This window comes from Odontomachus brunneus, unplaced genomic scaffold (genome assembly GCF_010583005.1).
Source record: "Odontomachus brunneus isolate Ranch 3 - 2012 unplaced genomic scaffold, Obru_v1 Obru_scaffold_170, whole genome shotgun sequence".
In the NCBI taxonomy this organism is placed as follows: Eukaryota; Metazoa; Arthropoda; class Insecta; order Hymenoptera; family Formicidae; genus Odontomachus; species Odontomachus brunneus.
Genome location: NW_022639620.1, coordinates 306,595 through 321,523, shown reverse-complemented (window position 1 = coordinate 321,523; position 14,929 = coordinate 306,595). Strand labels below are relative to the sequence as shown.

At 36.4% G+C, this 14,929-nt stretch overlaps 1 protein-coding gene across 3 annotated transcripts in view; it reads left to right on the top strand.

Annotated features, from left to right (window-relative positions):
- Positions 1–14,929, top strand: part of LOC116851263 (1,5-anhydro-D-fructose reductase) — a 254,733-nt gene that overhangs the window by 196,706 nt on the left and 43,098 nt on the right. The window lies entirely within an intron of this gene.

Sequence of the window (14,929 nt, the reverse complement as noted above, 5' to 3'; positions counted from 1 at the left end):
ATTGTGGTTAATTCTTCAAGAATTCTTCGGATATTCAATTTTCTAGTTCTACATTTTTCTAGTTCTACATATTTCGTATAGTTTTCGCCATGCTGATAAAAAGTTATCATTGTACCAAGTCCCAAAAGTCAATATTTCCAAAGATATAAATGGTCAAAGTAGTGAAATATGGTCATCCGCAGTAGTAAGACGTATGTTATAAGTATAAGTGATACATTGATATTTATTCACGAAATAAATATCAATGTATCACTTATACTTATAACATACGTCTTACTACTGCGGATGATCATATTTTACTACTTTGACCATTTATATCTTTGGAAATATTGACTTTTGGGACTTGGTACAATGATAACTTTTTATCAGCATGGCGAAAACTATACGAAATATGTAGAACTAGAAAAATGTAGAACTAGAAAATTGAATATCCGAAGAATTCTTGAAGAATTAACCACAATAAGTTCGTCTTGAAATATTCCTTAGGACTTTATTATAGCGAATACTTCACGACTTAATTCCTAGAACACTTTGAGAATTCGTGAGGAATTAGAGCTAAGGCAGAACGAGACGTAAACGTCGTAATCGTAGACGTAAAATAAAACAGAGAAAAACGTAAACGTAAGGCTAATAGCCTTTCATGACTTACGTTTACGTTGTTCTCTACTTTATTTTACGTCTACGACTACGACGCTTACGTCTCGTTCTCTGTCTTAGCCCTTACAAATATTTTGTTTATAGCACCTACTTTTTGCGCTTATTTTCAGTATATGCCAGTGAGTGTATAATAATTGATTTACATATTTATATATAAATTGTTTAATTTATTGTTATTCACAGTTATTTATATTTTGTGGAATTAATTATATAGTTTTATATAATTAGGGCAAAGAAAGGGAATTGGTGTTAAAATAGATTTTCACATATAAAATGTTCACTAGTATCAATAATAAATAGATTTATGCGAAATATATTTTATCCTTAAGTTTGTATTTATGTTTCTAAAATTCATATACAGTTCTATCAAACTCAATCGCATTATTTGAAAGCCATTTAAGGTAAATCCTAGTGATTGAATATTATCGCGTACCGATAATTGAATTATTAATAATATATTTGTGTTTGTTAAGATGCTTATTAATGAAACAAAATCACAAAGTAACTAAATATTTTTTTTCATTTATTATATTGTTTTTGTTCGGTGTGCCGCGACGAGCACACAGACTGATGCCGGGACCGTTCCGCGAGAACGCAAAGACCACTTGGGTTTGTAGTTGGTGCGAACGGATGGGAAGCACAGTGGCGTAACTGATGAAGGAACGCGGTTCGCAGGAGCGCTGCGCACCTGGCAGCGGAGAAATAGCGAGCTTGGCTTGCGTGTATATGCTGCGTCCTTGGCAGCGGAGCAATAGCGAGCTTGGCTTGCGTGAGAGATGAAACGATGACTCGCGCGAAGTCGTGAGCCCGACCGTACTAAGGTCTGTAGGCGCTGATGCCCGGTATGCAATACGGGAAATGTCGCGAAGCGAGACGTCCACCGCGGTGGAGGAGTCCAGGTAATCCGAAGTGATCGCGCGAAGCCTTCTCTCAATCCTCGATCGTATTGAGAAGGTGGAGATCTGTGGAGTTACCATACACGTCGTACCACCGATGCCAATGTGTCCTCGGACACTCTAAAGGGCTGCGAAAGGTTGTGTAGAATGGCCGAAACCTAAACACAGATGCCAACGTGTCTACGACACTCTTAAGGCAGTAAAGTTAAGTTAAGTTAAAGGCAGATATGCCAGTGTATACCTCGAGCGAGGCAAGAGCCCAACGTGCTGACGCACTCAAGAAGGCGATATGAAGCTAGATATAGCGTAAAAGAATACCTGATGTACAGTCAAAGCTGGCAGCAGGCAAAAGGCGTAAAAGCCTTGAGTGGTCTCGCGCGGCGTCTTATATAGGCGCCTAAGCGAAAATTAACCGCGAGAAGCGGCTCCGGCCGACGCGCTCGCCGCGTCGCGGCGACGGCGCGCACTGGCGGCGGTAGGCCGGCGACCGCGAGTTGAGCGGCGCCTGGGGCTCGGCCGCCCGCCGTACGCTCTCCGTCTGAGCATACTACTGTCCGAACGGAACAGTTTTGTATATTGAAAAGCATTTTAATAAAGAAAATACAAAACTAATATGTTAATCATTGGAACATATATGTTCGATCATTGGGACGTTTACCTTATTCTTGGATTTTGAATTACATATTTGAAAGTACGCTTTACTTACATTTGAAGCAGTTAGAACAGTATATATGACATTAAATAGACGTTGAAATCGTCAAAGCGTTAACCTACGTCAATTTGATATCATTTTGACATCAAACAATGAATCATTTTTCACTAGGTATATAGATATCACAAACATGAAATCTTAAATAGTTCAGTGGAAACAGCGGTTGTCTGGCAAGCGAAAGATCCGAGTTCCGATTCCAGCCGAGTCTGATGTTTTTCATCTCATATTAAAAGTGGCATTAAAAATGGATATCTACAGATACACACAAGTACCCTCGGCCAAAGTTTCTGATCTTTCTTTCGTGCGGATGCAATAAAATTTATTAAATCCGAAGAAGTCTTTTTGAATTGAAGTAATTCTATATGAATACTCTAAGAAGTTCTGAGGAACTCCAATCATGGTGCATGTAACTTCCTAAATCATTCTTATAGTATTCCTCCACGAATTCCTAAGGAAGTACAATTCAGGAAAGGAGAAAACTTTAGGAACACTTAAAGAATTCATCGTGCTATCTGGGTAACTTTGCTCAGAACCCTGTCACGCAAAAAATGATATCTTACATCTATATGTTTAGTACGCTTGTGGAATTCAGGGTTCTTCGCTAAACGAATTGCACTCTAATTGTCTATTTTTAGTACTAGTTCATCTGACTCGTATCCGAGTCCGCATAACAATTTTTTTAGCCATATCGTTTCTTTTGCTGCTACAATGCTGCAACAACGTATTCCGATTCTGTCGTGCTCAGTGTGACAATATTTTGTCTTTGTGAGGCCCCCGTAACAGGCCTATTGGCAAGTAGAAAAGCATATCCCGTTGTAGATTTCCGGGTTTCTACATCACTAGCAAAATCTGCATCGGAAAATCCAAGACTTAATTTACTCTCGTCACTTGAATATTCTATACAGTAATTCTACGTTCCTTTGAGATATCTGAATATTCTTTTCATTGCTTACCAATGCGCTTCATCATGCATATTCAGAAAACGACTTACATTACTAACGTATACGCAATATCGGGATGTGAAATTACTGACAAAAACATTAAAGATCCGACTGCCTCTCTATAAGCGACATGCTTTACGTTTGAACTATTTACTTTTGGTAACAGCGTCGTGTGTGGATTCGCGGGAATACTCAATTCATTTGCTTCACTCATTCCAAACTTATCAATTATGTTCTTAACGTAAGTATATTGATGAACAATTTCTTATTACTACGATCACGCTCTATTTCTATTCCGGCGAAACAACATTCATTGCCAATAGTAATGGCAAACTTTTGTTTCAACGATCTAATAATTTGACTAAAAATATTATTAGTCTTTGACGCGACTAGACCATCACCAAAAAATAACGCAAGTAACACTATTTCACCATTTATATTACCGCAAAAAATATACGGATCAGCATCACATGGTTTTAAGTCAAAACTGTCTAAAAAAAGTTATAAACATTCTGTTCCAACATCGAGGCGCTTGCTTAAGCTCGTACAATGATTTGTTTAACTTACAAACAAAAATATTCCTCTCGAAGTCGAGTCCTTTGAGGATTTCCATGTAGACATCTTTTTTGAGTGAAGAAAGACTGTGCGCACGTCGAACTGCACAAGTTGTAGATCTTCGTACGCTACGATCGCCAGAAAAATTCGTAATAAGTCATATCATATCACCAGTGAAGATGTTTCAGTGTAGTTGACACCGTATTTCTATTTGAAGTCTCTGGCATACAGTCGTGCCTTGAATCGACGAACTTTTCCTCCGGTGCTCCACAAAATCTTGAAAACCCACTTAGGGTCTATAACACTGACTCTTGAGCCTGGGTACAATCGTCTACGTTCGATTTTCCTCGTGTGCTTTTAATTCATCAGCGATGGCCTCTCTCCACAATTCTGCTTCAGCATATGAAACTGCGTCTCTGTAACAGGTAAGAGTTTCGTAGGGTGTATATCAGTTGGACACGGGGCAATTGGACACAGTCCAATCACAAGTCGTTGTTCCAAGGGACCCTACAAATGTCTCTAATCACACGGTGCTGTGATTGGCTGTGTCCAAATGCACCGTGTCCAAGTGCACCGCTCCCGTTTCGTACTGTACGAAGTCTATTTCTAGCTTATACCTTGATGGTTTTCGTATAATTGAACGATCTCGCAACTTTAGAAGCTCGATCATCACTAGTTGTTCATTAATTTATGTCACTTTCTACTCCTACTGACTGTCGTGATACTGAAGGTTCAATGGAGTTAATTCTTCTATCTTCATTCACATCTTCTTCTTCTTCTCCAGACGGTTGCTCATCTTCATATTAAATGAATGAGTTTAAATTTCAATAAGTCGTTCTCTCCTTCTTCAGTTGGAGCTTCCATTGTAATAGCAGATTCATTGAACACAACATCTCGAGACTGTGATAGTTTTCTTTACCGGGTCAAATAACCGGTAATTCGAGGATTCTCCTTGATACCCAACAAGTATCACTTTCTTGGCTTTCGCATCAAGTTTCACTCGCAATTGTTTTGGCATATGCATGTAGGCATCAGTGCCAAAAACACGAAGATGTTTCACGCTGGGCTTGCGACCTGTCCAAAGTTCAAACGATGTTGATTCAGGATTTCGTCGACTGAGAGTCTTAACAAGTAGACTGCTGTGTTGACTGCTTCTGCCCACAGCTGTTTTGGTACAGATTTCGCTTCCATCATCGTTCTTGCACATTCAACAGTTGTGCGACTCTTTTTCTCCGACTGAGAATTTTCTCTCTTTTTCCTGACCATTTTGCTCAGGGGTGTATGGCGCCATAGTCTCAAGTTGAATCCCTCGTTTTTCTAAAAACTTCATCATATAATTACAGTATTTTTTTTCCATTGTCACAGCGTAACGTTTTGACTCTTCGGTTATACTTATTATCTAACAGAGTTACAAGTTTTATGAGATAATCAACGATATCTAATTTGTGTTTCATATAGTAAACAAATCTGAAATCTGTTGTGTTATCCTTGAAAATGACAAAGAACTTAGCTTCTCCAAGTGATGGCACAGACATTAGCCCATATAAGTCGGAGTGAACATACTCGCCGGGGATTATTGCTCGTTTTACGCTGCTTTCCTGGAACGGAAGCCGGTGCGCTTTGCCAAATTGACAGGATTCACAGAAAAATTCTTCTGCCTTCTTCAGACGAAACTCCTCAACAAGCTCCTTTTGTGATATTTGTTGCAGGGTGCGCACGTTCACGTGTCCAAGTCGTTCATGCCAATTCTTCAAATTATTTGTCACAGCGTTTGTTTTAACACTAGCTCGACTGAACTTAATTTGAAAGAACAATCTGTAAATATTGTTCTCCTGCTTGGCACCTTCAGCAACAGTTTTACCACTTCGCGTCAGAAACACTCTGTCCCGCTCAAAAATTACACTAAACTTCTTCGATGTGTATGCTTCGACGCTGAATAAATTCTTCTTAACAGCAGGCATACAGAATATCTTCAAGACGCGCTTTACTCAATTTACCGTTTACTTTTTTAAGCACAATAATAGTTCCGTGGCCGGCAACGTCGCAAGTCTTGTTATCACTCAACGATACTCGTTCTCTGTTTATCGGATAAAATTTCGAGAACCATTCACGTCGGTATGTGATATACTGCGACGCTTTACTGTCGGTAAGCCAGGAATCCGTCAAGTTGTACTGTAACCACTTCTTACTAGTCACTTGGAAAAGTACTTCGCTGTTCACGCGGTTTTTCACACTGTTTGTCCTTGAGTCTCTTGACGACACAATAAAGGCACATTTTTCACTTTTGTTGTTGTCAATACACTTTCTTGTGCACTTTTTCACCTTTCGACATTCACTGGCATAGTGACCAAGTTTATGACAGATAACACTGTATTTCGGCTCTTGGCATTCTTGTGTTGCCTCGAGAATCGTTTCTCTTCTTACTGGAAACAGTCGACTTCTTTCTTGTCGATACAGCTGTAAATGCGCCGATTTCCTCGTCTTCGGCAGTCATTCTTGTTTCCTCCTTGATAAGTCGTTTGATAAGACTTTCCAGAGTTTGTCGATCGCTTGGCACGCTATCCCACGTCGTTTTGAAGGCACTATACTTATATATAAGGATATATAGGGATAATTATGGGCTTAGTTGACAGAACTTTTTTACTTAGTCATCCTTTCTTTCATAAGAAAAATTTAGATTTAGTCATTCGAACTTTTATAAATAATAATTACTCTGTGGACCTTATTTTTAAAACAATCAAACGTAGATTAGCTTTACTCATAATTCTATTAATGGTATTGAGAATCAAAAGGCTGTTTCCACGGGAGCGGTGCACTTGGATAAGGTGCATTTGGACACAGCCAATCACAGCACCGTGTGATTAGAGACATTTGTAGGGTCCCTTGGAACAGCGACTTGTAATTGGACTGTGTCCAATTGCCCCGTGTCCAGCTGATATACACCCTATCGTTCTTGGGTATAATCTCTAATAGATTGATAAAAATTTTTAGAAATGAGTCGACACTTATTTCGTATTTTTGTTTTAACAGATTATCAGGAGTAATTCGAATTCATAAGGACAGGCTTCCTCCCGAACTCTATAATAACGTCATTTACAAATTACAATGCAGTAGCTGTGAGACCTCTTATGTTGGACAGATTAGCAGGAGACTTTCTACACGCATTTCAGAACATAAGAGAATTCCTAGATCTAATTTGAGTTGACGACCGTCCAGGAACCTCGATTAAATGTAGATCACGAATTTATTTGAGATCATGTTAAAATTGTGCATAAGGAACGCTTTTACCTTAAATGTTTGATTGTAGAAATGATTTTCATCAAATTGCAAAAACAAGGATTTAACTCACAAAAGGACATCGAATATTTGGGCAACAGCTACTGTGGGTTATTATGACAAATCTCCTTTATCTTTTTCTTTTACGTATCTTGTGCTTGTTTTGATGTTTGTATATATGAGTCATTCGTATTTATGCTTGTCTCGTTTTGAAATTACTGTTGACAATACCGTATCTGACTTATGGTTGGCTCCTTAACTCTATCCTATGTAATTTATTATTAGGTATTTATCTTATTATTTAATTCTACTGTTTTTTTACACATTTTCACATGTTTTTATTACACAATACGATCGTTGCACCTTACCACGTGCTTCCACGATTAACCGCCTTGTTATGGACATAAACGCAATTGTCGACTGTAATTTTAAAAATTAACATCGTTTGTTAGGCACTGTACAATTTTTTTTTAGACTTTTATAAATGTATCACTAAAAAGGGTTCATAGATGAACTGAAACGTATGATGATTATAATCCCAGATAGCCAAACCTGCGCGAACAGATTTCGAGCAGAGCTTGCTATCAACTTTTGATGGCAAATAGATAACAAATTGGATGCAGGATCAGTTATATCAAATCTTGCTGCCAAATTGCCGCCAGATATGCGGCAGAGCTTGTTGTCGGAAAATTGCTGTAGATTTGCAGCAAAAACCGCGCAGAGCTTGTAGCGATTTGACGGCAGACCTTGCTGCGCTGCAGGCTTTGCGCGGTTTTTGCTGCAAATTTGGCACTAATTGCCCGACAGCAAAATTTGTCGTCAAAACCGTAGCCTTATGTAGACATAGATGGCTATGGTTTTGTTGTGGGTTTTTGATCAAATTTGCTGCCAATCTGCGCGCAGTCTGCGCTCAATTTGCTTACTGGGATAATATATTCTTTGTAAAATAAATTCCATTATTTCCTAACATAAGGAGAACATTGCTACCAATTTTGGTTACTTAGCACTACAACGCCTGTGCTTGAACTTCAAATAGCCTTTTTCTATCATTAATTGTAAGCAAATATTTATTTAAACACAATTATTATGTTTAAAAAACTAAATTTCTTTTGGTAAGGAAGATATCCTACTTATTTTTAAATATAGATGTTTTAAATCAAAGAAATCATTTTTTATCTAGAAATGTATAATTTTATAGCTCATTTTACAAATTAAAAAAAAAATATTACTTTATATCTATAACATGTTTTCTAAAATCTAACAAATATTTCTTTAAGTTAAGAAATTATATTTAACAAAATATATTTCTTTAATTTAAAAAACTTTTTTTAGTGTACATTACCAATTTAAATTTCGATTTTCTTATTTTTTCATTCATTTAATAATTATAAATAATTACATTAATTTTTTCATGTATAATATTTATAGAAATATTTATAAAATATTACTACAAATATTTATTTTTTGTTTATTATAAATGTTGTATAAAATATATTTAATATATATTTTAATAATATTTTGAATAAAGATTTTGATACTTTTTCCTTTATGTATATAAAAAATATTTATAAAATATTTATATATAATATTTATATAATATTTTTAAAAAGTAATTCGAAATAAATGTTCATAAATATTTATCATAAATATTGTATGATGTATGGCGAGACGCTTCTAATATTGATAATTAAATGAGGTCCTTGTTGAAGATTTTCAGGTGGGTTATTTACAAATCCGTAATAATTTATAGGAATCCATATGGTTTTCCATATAGATTTTTAAACGCCACATATATTCCCACATGGATTTTTATTTTCCATATGGATTACTACATGGATTTTGATTTTGCTCGCTGTGCAAGCGAACAGTGTGTGTCTGTGTGTGTGTGTGTCATCTTTTTTATTAATATTTCGGAAACTATAGTAGATACGTAATTATTTCCGTATTCCCATATACACTGTGTGCAAAAATTACGTTCAGCTTCTAAAACTTTTTTGGTTAATAACTTTTTAATAAACAATGAGTGCCGATAAAGATCAATAGCATTAACCTTCTTGAGGGTCAAGGTCAAGGTCAACATCAAGGTTACTCGGAAATCATTTGGAGCTGACTGTGTAAAGGTAAACATTTATCTGGATATCTTAGGTCGTCTATATTGTATCCACCATTCTCAATTTTGTAATTTGAGTAACAGATTTGTATTGAGTGACTCTAAAAACCTATAACTATACGTTCTCATCTGAATCGTTATATTCTTGCATTTTTGAGTTTATATGGATACATTAGGTCGGCCGGGTGTATATCAGTTGGACACGGGGCAATTGGACACAGTCCAATCACAAGTCGCTGTTCCAAGGGACCCTACAAATGTCTCTAATCATACGGTGCTGTGATTGGCTGTGTCCAAATGCACCGTGTCCAAGTGCACCGCTCCCAGGTCGGCCACATTGGAGCCGCCATTTGAATTTTGTAATTTTAACAACAGATTTAGATTGGTAAAACTACCTTTTAGGGAAGGCAGCTGTAATAGCCTTGACCTTGACATATGTTATAGAGGTCACCGTTCTGAATAACGTTCAGAAAGTTTTAGCCGTCGCTTAGCATTATAGAAATATCATACTAAGAATCATTGATAATTATTTATTTTCAGTATTAAAAATGCTGGATAATAAGTAATTATCAATGATTCTTAGTATGATATTTCTATAAGGGTATTGTTTATTAAAAAGTTATTAACAAAAGAAGTGTTATAAAACTCTGCTATGTTATGATGATAAATACTCCTCGACAGAAATTTTTGTAAATGAAACTGAATATTTCCAAAAAAGGTACATTAATATCAATACAGAGTATAGTGTAGTATGTAAACGGTAAACGTTTCTTTCTAAACATTTAGTTCTCATAGAAATACGCACATGGCTAGCTTCTAGTCGTGGATTTCTCCCAGTTTTTAAATATATTTATTGGTTATAATGATATTGAATAGATTTTGTTAATGGATATTAAGATTGTTCTTAATTAAATTGTTGTTAATATTAACATTGTTCTTACAAAGAATGGTTCTCACAGAACAGCGGTTAGAGTAGTGGTGATTGCTGGAAGGAAGGTTATTACTTAAAATAATTAATAAATTAGAAGTAGCTTTAAAAATATATTTACTCTGCCACACAAAGGTCGGATATAAAAGGATTCTCATAACTTTTATTGCGAGTGTGTTTGTACTGGCTACCCTAGTAAAAATATTAGGACCTTGAATAAGTTCTCGCTGATTTAAAAAAAAGTCGTAAAAAGTCGTAAAAAACATGTCGCTGAAAGTATTGTCCATCGCTAGCCACTTCTTTTTCTCATCTTTCTGGCAGCATTTGAATTCCACGTCGGAAAAACGACACGTTTTTTGAAGCTATCGAAGAGACGACCCATTTTTTGGCATCTTCATAAGAATGGAAGTGCTGCTCAGCCAGGCCATGTGTCATCGATCGGAACAAGTGATAATCCGAAGGGGCAATGTCTGGTGAATACGGTGGGTGGATACGGAGGCAGGATTTCCCATTTAAGCGTTTCTAAGTAGGTTTTCACCGGTTGTGCAACATGTGGCCGCGCTTGTCATATTGCAAAATCACTTTGTCGTATCTCTGCTCGTATAGCGGCCGTTTTTCCTTCAATGCTCGGCTCAAATGCATCAATTGTAGTCGATAGCGATCTCCCGTGATGGTTTCGTTCGGTTTGAGCAGCTCATAATAAACTATACCTAGCTGATCCCACCAAATGCAGAGTAGAAGCTTCGAACCATGGATATTCGGCTTTGTTGACGATGTTGATGCATGACTGGGCTTATCCCATGATCTTCTATGCTTAGGGTTATCGTAGTATATCCACTTTTCATCGCTAGTCACGATACGATGCAAAAAACCTTTCCTTTTCCGCCGTTGAAGCAGCTGTTCACACGTGAAAAGACGCCGTTCGACGTCTCTCGGCTTCAACTCGTACGGCACCCAATGTCCTTGCTTTTGAATCATTCCTAATACTTTCAAACGTTTTGAAACTGTTGTGTGATCAACTCCTAACGATTCTGCAAGTTCAGCTGACATCTGACATGTGTCTTCATGAAGTAATGCCTCCAATTCTTCGTTTTCAAACTTTTTCGTTGCGCCAGAACGTTCTTTATCTTCAACATCAAAATCATTATTTTTGAAGCGTCTAAACCAATCTCTGCATGTTGTTTCCGACAGAGCATGGTCGCTGTAAGTCTCAACAAGAATTCTGTGTGCTTCAGCTGCAGATTTTTTTTGAATAAAGTAGTGCAATAAAATTCCCCGCAAATACTCTTTTTTTAGCACGAAACTCGACATGTTTAACACTATGAAAAAAAAATTGTTTATACTTCGGCGAAATGACATATACTGAATTTCAAACTTGCCTATAGTATTTCCTTATAGATGCGTTACCATCTTAAATTACACACACGCAGTTCTGGTAACGCCATCTGTTGGAAAACAGCCAGAACTTATTCAAAGTCCTGATAACGAACAGAAACAGACAAAAACAGATCTGTTTCTAACTGTAAGCTGTCCGTTCTATCTGTAAATACAACATGCGGATAGAAAATCCGCATTTGCAGCAGTACATTCTATCCTTTTCTGTACGTATCCTGAAGGTTCACATTTCAACTCCATCTGTCCACAAATAGAAATTTTGTCGGTTTCTGTTTGCATCCTATTGCCGCAATTCCTATCTGCATCTGTCCGCAATTACGTACAACAAACCTATGCGTTTTTGTTCACATCCTGCACGTAATTTACACACTTCACCTATATTTGTCCGCATTTACATATAGGAATCCTATCCGTTCCTGTCTGCATTCTATATGTCGCGGGAGCGGTGCACTTGGACACGGTGCATTTGGACACAGCCAATCACAGCACCGTGTGATTAGAGACATTTGTAGGGTCCCTTTGAACAGCGACTTGTGATTGGACTGTGTCCAATTGCCCCGTGTCCAACTGATATACACCCTATGTCGCGATTCCTATCTGCATCTGTCCACAATTACGTACAGGTATCCTGTCAGTCTCTGTTTGCTTCCTATACGCCGCAATTCCTATTTGCATCTGTCTACAATTACGTACAGCAATCCTATTTGTTTCTGTCGGCAAATATGGATATACATCCTTTACGTTTTTGTCTGCAAAACCAGCTAGGATATCTATCTGCATCTATATAGGTAAAGACGACCTGCCTCTATACCCGTTTCTTACTGCTGATGCTCATACACTCCTATCCGTTTTTTTTCTGTCAGTAGATGCATACATAGATATCAACCTGCTTCTAAAGGTTTATGATAGTGTAATTTCTCATCATAGTCAAAGTATCTGTTTATTACATTAATCTAAAAAATATATGAATAGGGCATGAGCCGAAAATTGTGCCCGAGATAAAACTAAACGCGCTATGTTGAGTATGAGCATATAACTTTCATCGGGCTGGCCAATAGCGAGTCGTTTTGCTTTTATCATAATTTCATAATGTTTGAAAATAAAGATATTTAATATATACAATTTCCTGTTATTAAAAGAGTATTGTATCGTAGAATGTATATTATTTTCGCTGTAGTCGCTACCAAGATAGAAGACAAAATCATTTGGATGTCAAGAAGATACCATATTGACATCATTGTTATGAAACTGTAATGAAAATAATATCGTTTGACGTCAAGATGATATCACTTTTACATCATTTGACGTCATTTTGACTTTTATATGACTTTGTGTTCTACCTAACTATTGACCAACACGATAAAAATAATACGCTCAACATGGAGTGTTTAATTCTATCTCGAACCATATTCTATCTCCACAATTTTCAGACAAAAAACCAGACAACACACAATATTTATGATAAAGATTCGTAAATATTTATTACGAATTATTATTATTATTTTTTTTAATTTATATACATATTTTATAAATATTTTATGTATATAAAGGAAGAAAGAATTAAAATTCTTCAAAAGTACTTCAAATTATTCAAAATATTGTTTAAATATAAACTAAATATTTTATACAATATCTATGTTAAACAAAAAATAAGTATGTGTAGTAATATTTTATAAGGTGTAGTAAAAAGAAATCCATTATTTTTGCATGAAATTGAAGGCTTTATTTAGCATAGTTAGAATGATCCGATTTAGGTCAAATATGCACCGTTTTCTTCGATAACTTGTTGCTATTTTGAAGATAATTCCATTATGCCTCTCTCATAGAAACCCTTGTCCCTATTGGCAAAAAACTGGGACAGTCGATTTTCACAAGCTTCTCTTGAGGCGAATTTTTCACCAGCAAAATCATTCGCCATAGACAGGAATAGGTGGTAATCACTTGGTGCCAAGTCCAGACTATAAAATGGATGCATAAGAACCTCCCAACCAAGCTCCCGGAGCTTCTGGCGAGTCACTATCGATGTGTGTGGTCTGGCGTTGTCCTGATGGAACACAATTCCTCTCCTACTGGCCAAAGCTGGCCGCTTCTGGGCGATTGATTCCTTCAGACGTTCCAAGTGTGGACAGTACAGGTCCGAATTAAGAGTTTGGCCGTAGGGGAGCAGCTCATAGTGGATGATTCCCTGCCAATCCCACCAAACACACAGCAAAGCCTTCCTGACCGTCAATCCTGGCTTGGCCACCGTTTGCGCCGGCTCACCGCGTTTCGACCACGACCGTTTTCGCTTGACGTTGTCGTAAGTGACCCACTTTTCATCACCAGTCACCATCCGTTGCAGAAATGGGTCGATTTTGTTGCGACTCAGCAGCGATTCGCAGATGGAAATTCGATCCATGAGGTTTTTTTGCCTTAACTCGTGTGGCACCCATACATCGAGCTTCTTTTTGTATTCAGCCTTATTCAAGTGGTTCCAAACGGTTTTTTGTGCAATGTTTAGCTCCTGGGTAATCGAAACAGTGCTTACATGACGGTCGGACTCGACGATTTTCATTATTTTATCGACATTTTCGACAATTGGCCTTCCAGAGCGTGGTGCATCTTTGACATCAAAATTACCGGAACGGAATCGACGAAACCAAAATTGCGCGTGATTGGCTGTTACAGTATTAGGACCATAAACACTATTCACATTTTCAGCCGCCTGGCTTGCGTTTTCGCCTTTATCGAAGAAAAACTGTAAAATGTGGCGTATTTTCTCTTTGATGGTGTCCATCTTTGACGCGCGCTCAAACAATACTGAGTCAAACAATCACAAAACTGTCTCAGAAGTTTTTTTAGTACGAAATCTTATCTTTCTAACGCCATCTAACGTAAACCGATCGCACTTATATAACGCGAGATACACTAAAGCCATCTATTGGAAAAATAATGGATTTTTTTTTACTACACCTTATATAAATATTTTATGTACTTGAAAAAAAGCATCAATATCCTTCAAAATATTATTAAAACATAGACTAAATATTTTATACAATATTTATGATAAACAAAAAATAAATATTTGTAGTAATATTTTATAAATGTTTCTATAAATACTATTTATGAAAAAAATAAATGTAATTATTTATAATTATTAAATTAATGAAGAAATAACAACATCAAAATTTAAATTGGTAATGTACATTAGAAAAGAATTCTTTAAATCAAAGAAATATATTTTATTATTAAATATAATTTCTTAACTTAAAAATATATTTGTTAGATTTTAGAAAACATAATAAATATAATGTAATATTTTTTTAATTTGCAAAAAATGAGCTCTAAAATTATAAATTTCTATAAAAAGTGATTTCTTTGATTTAAAATATCTATATACGAGAATAAGTAAATGATTTTTTTACAAAAAGAAAATTAGTTTCTTTTAATGTAAAAATTGTGTTTAAATAAATATTTGCT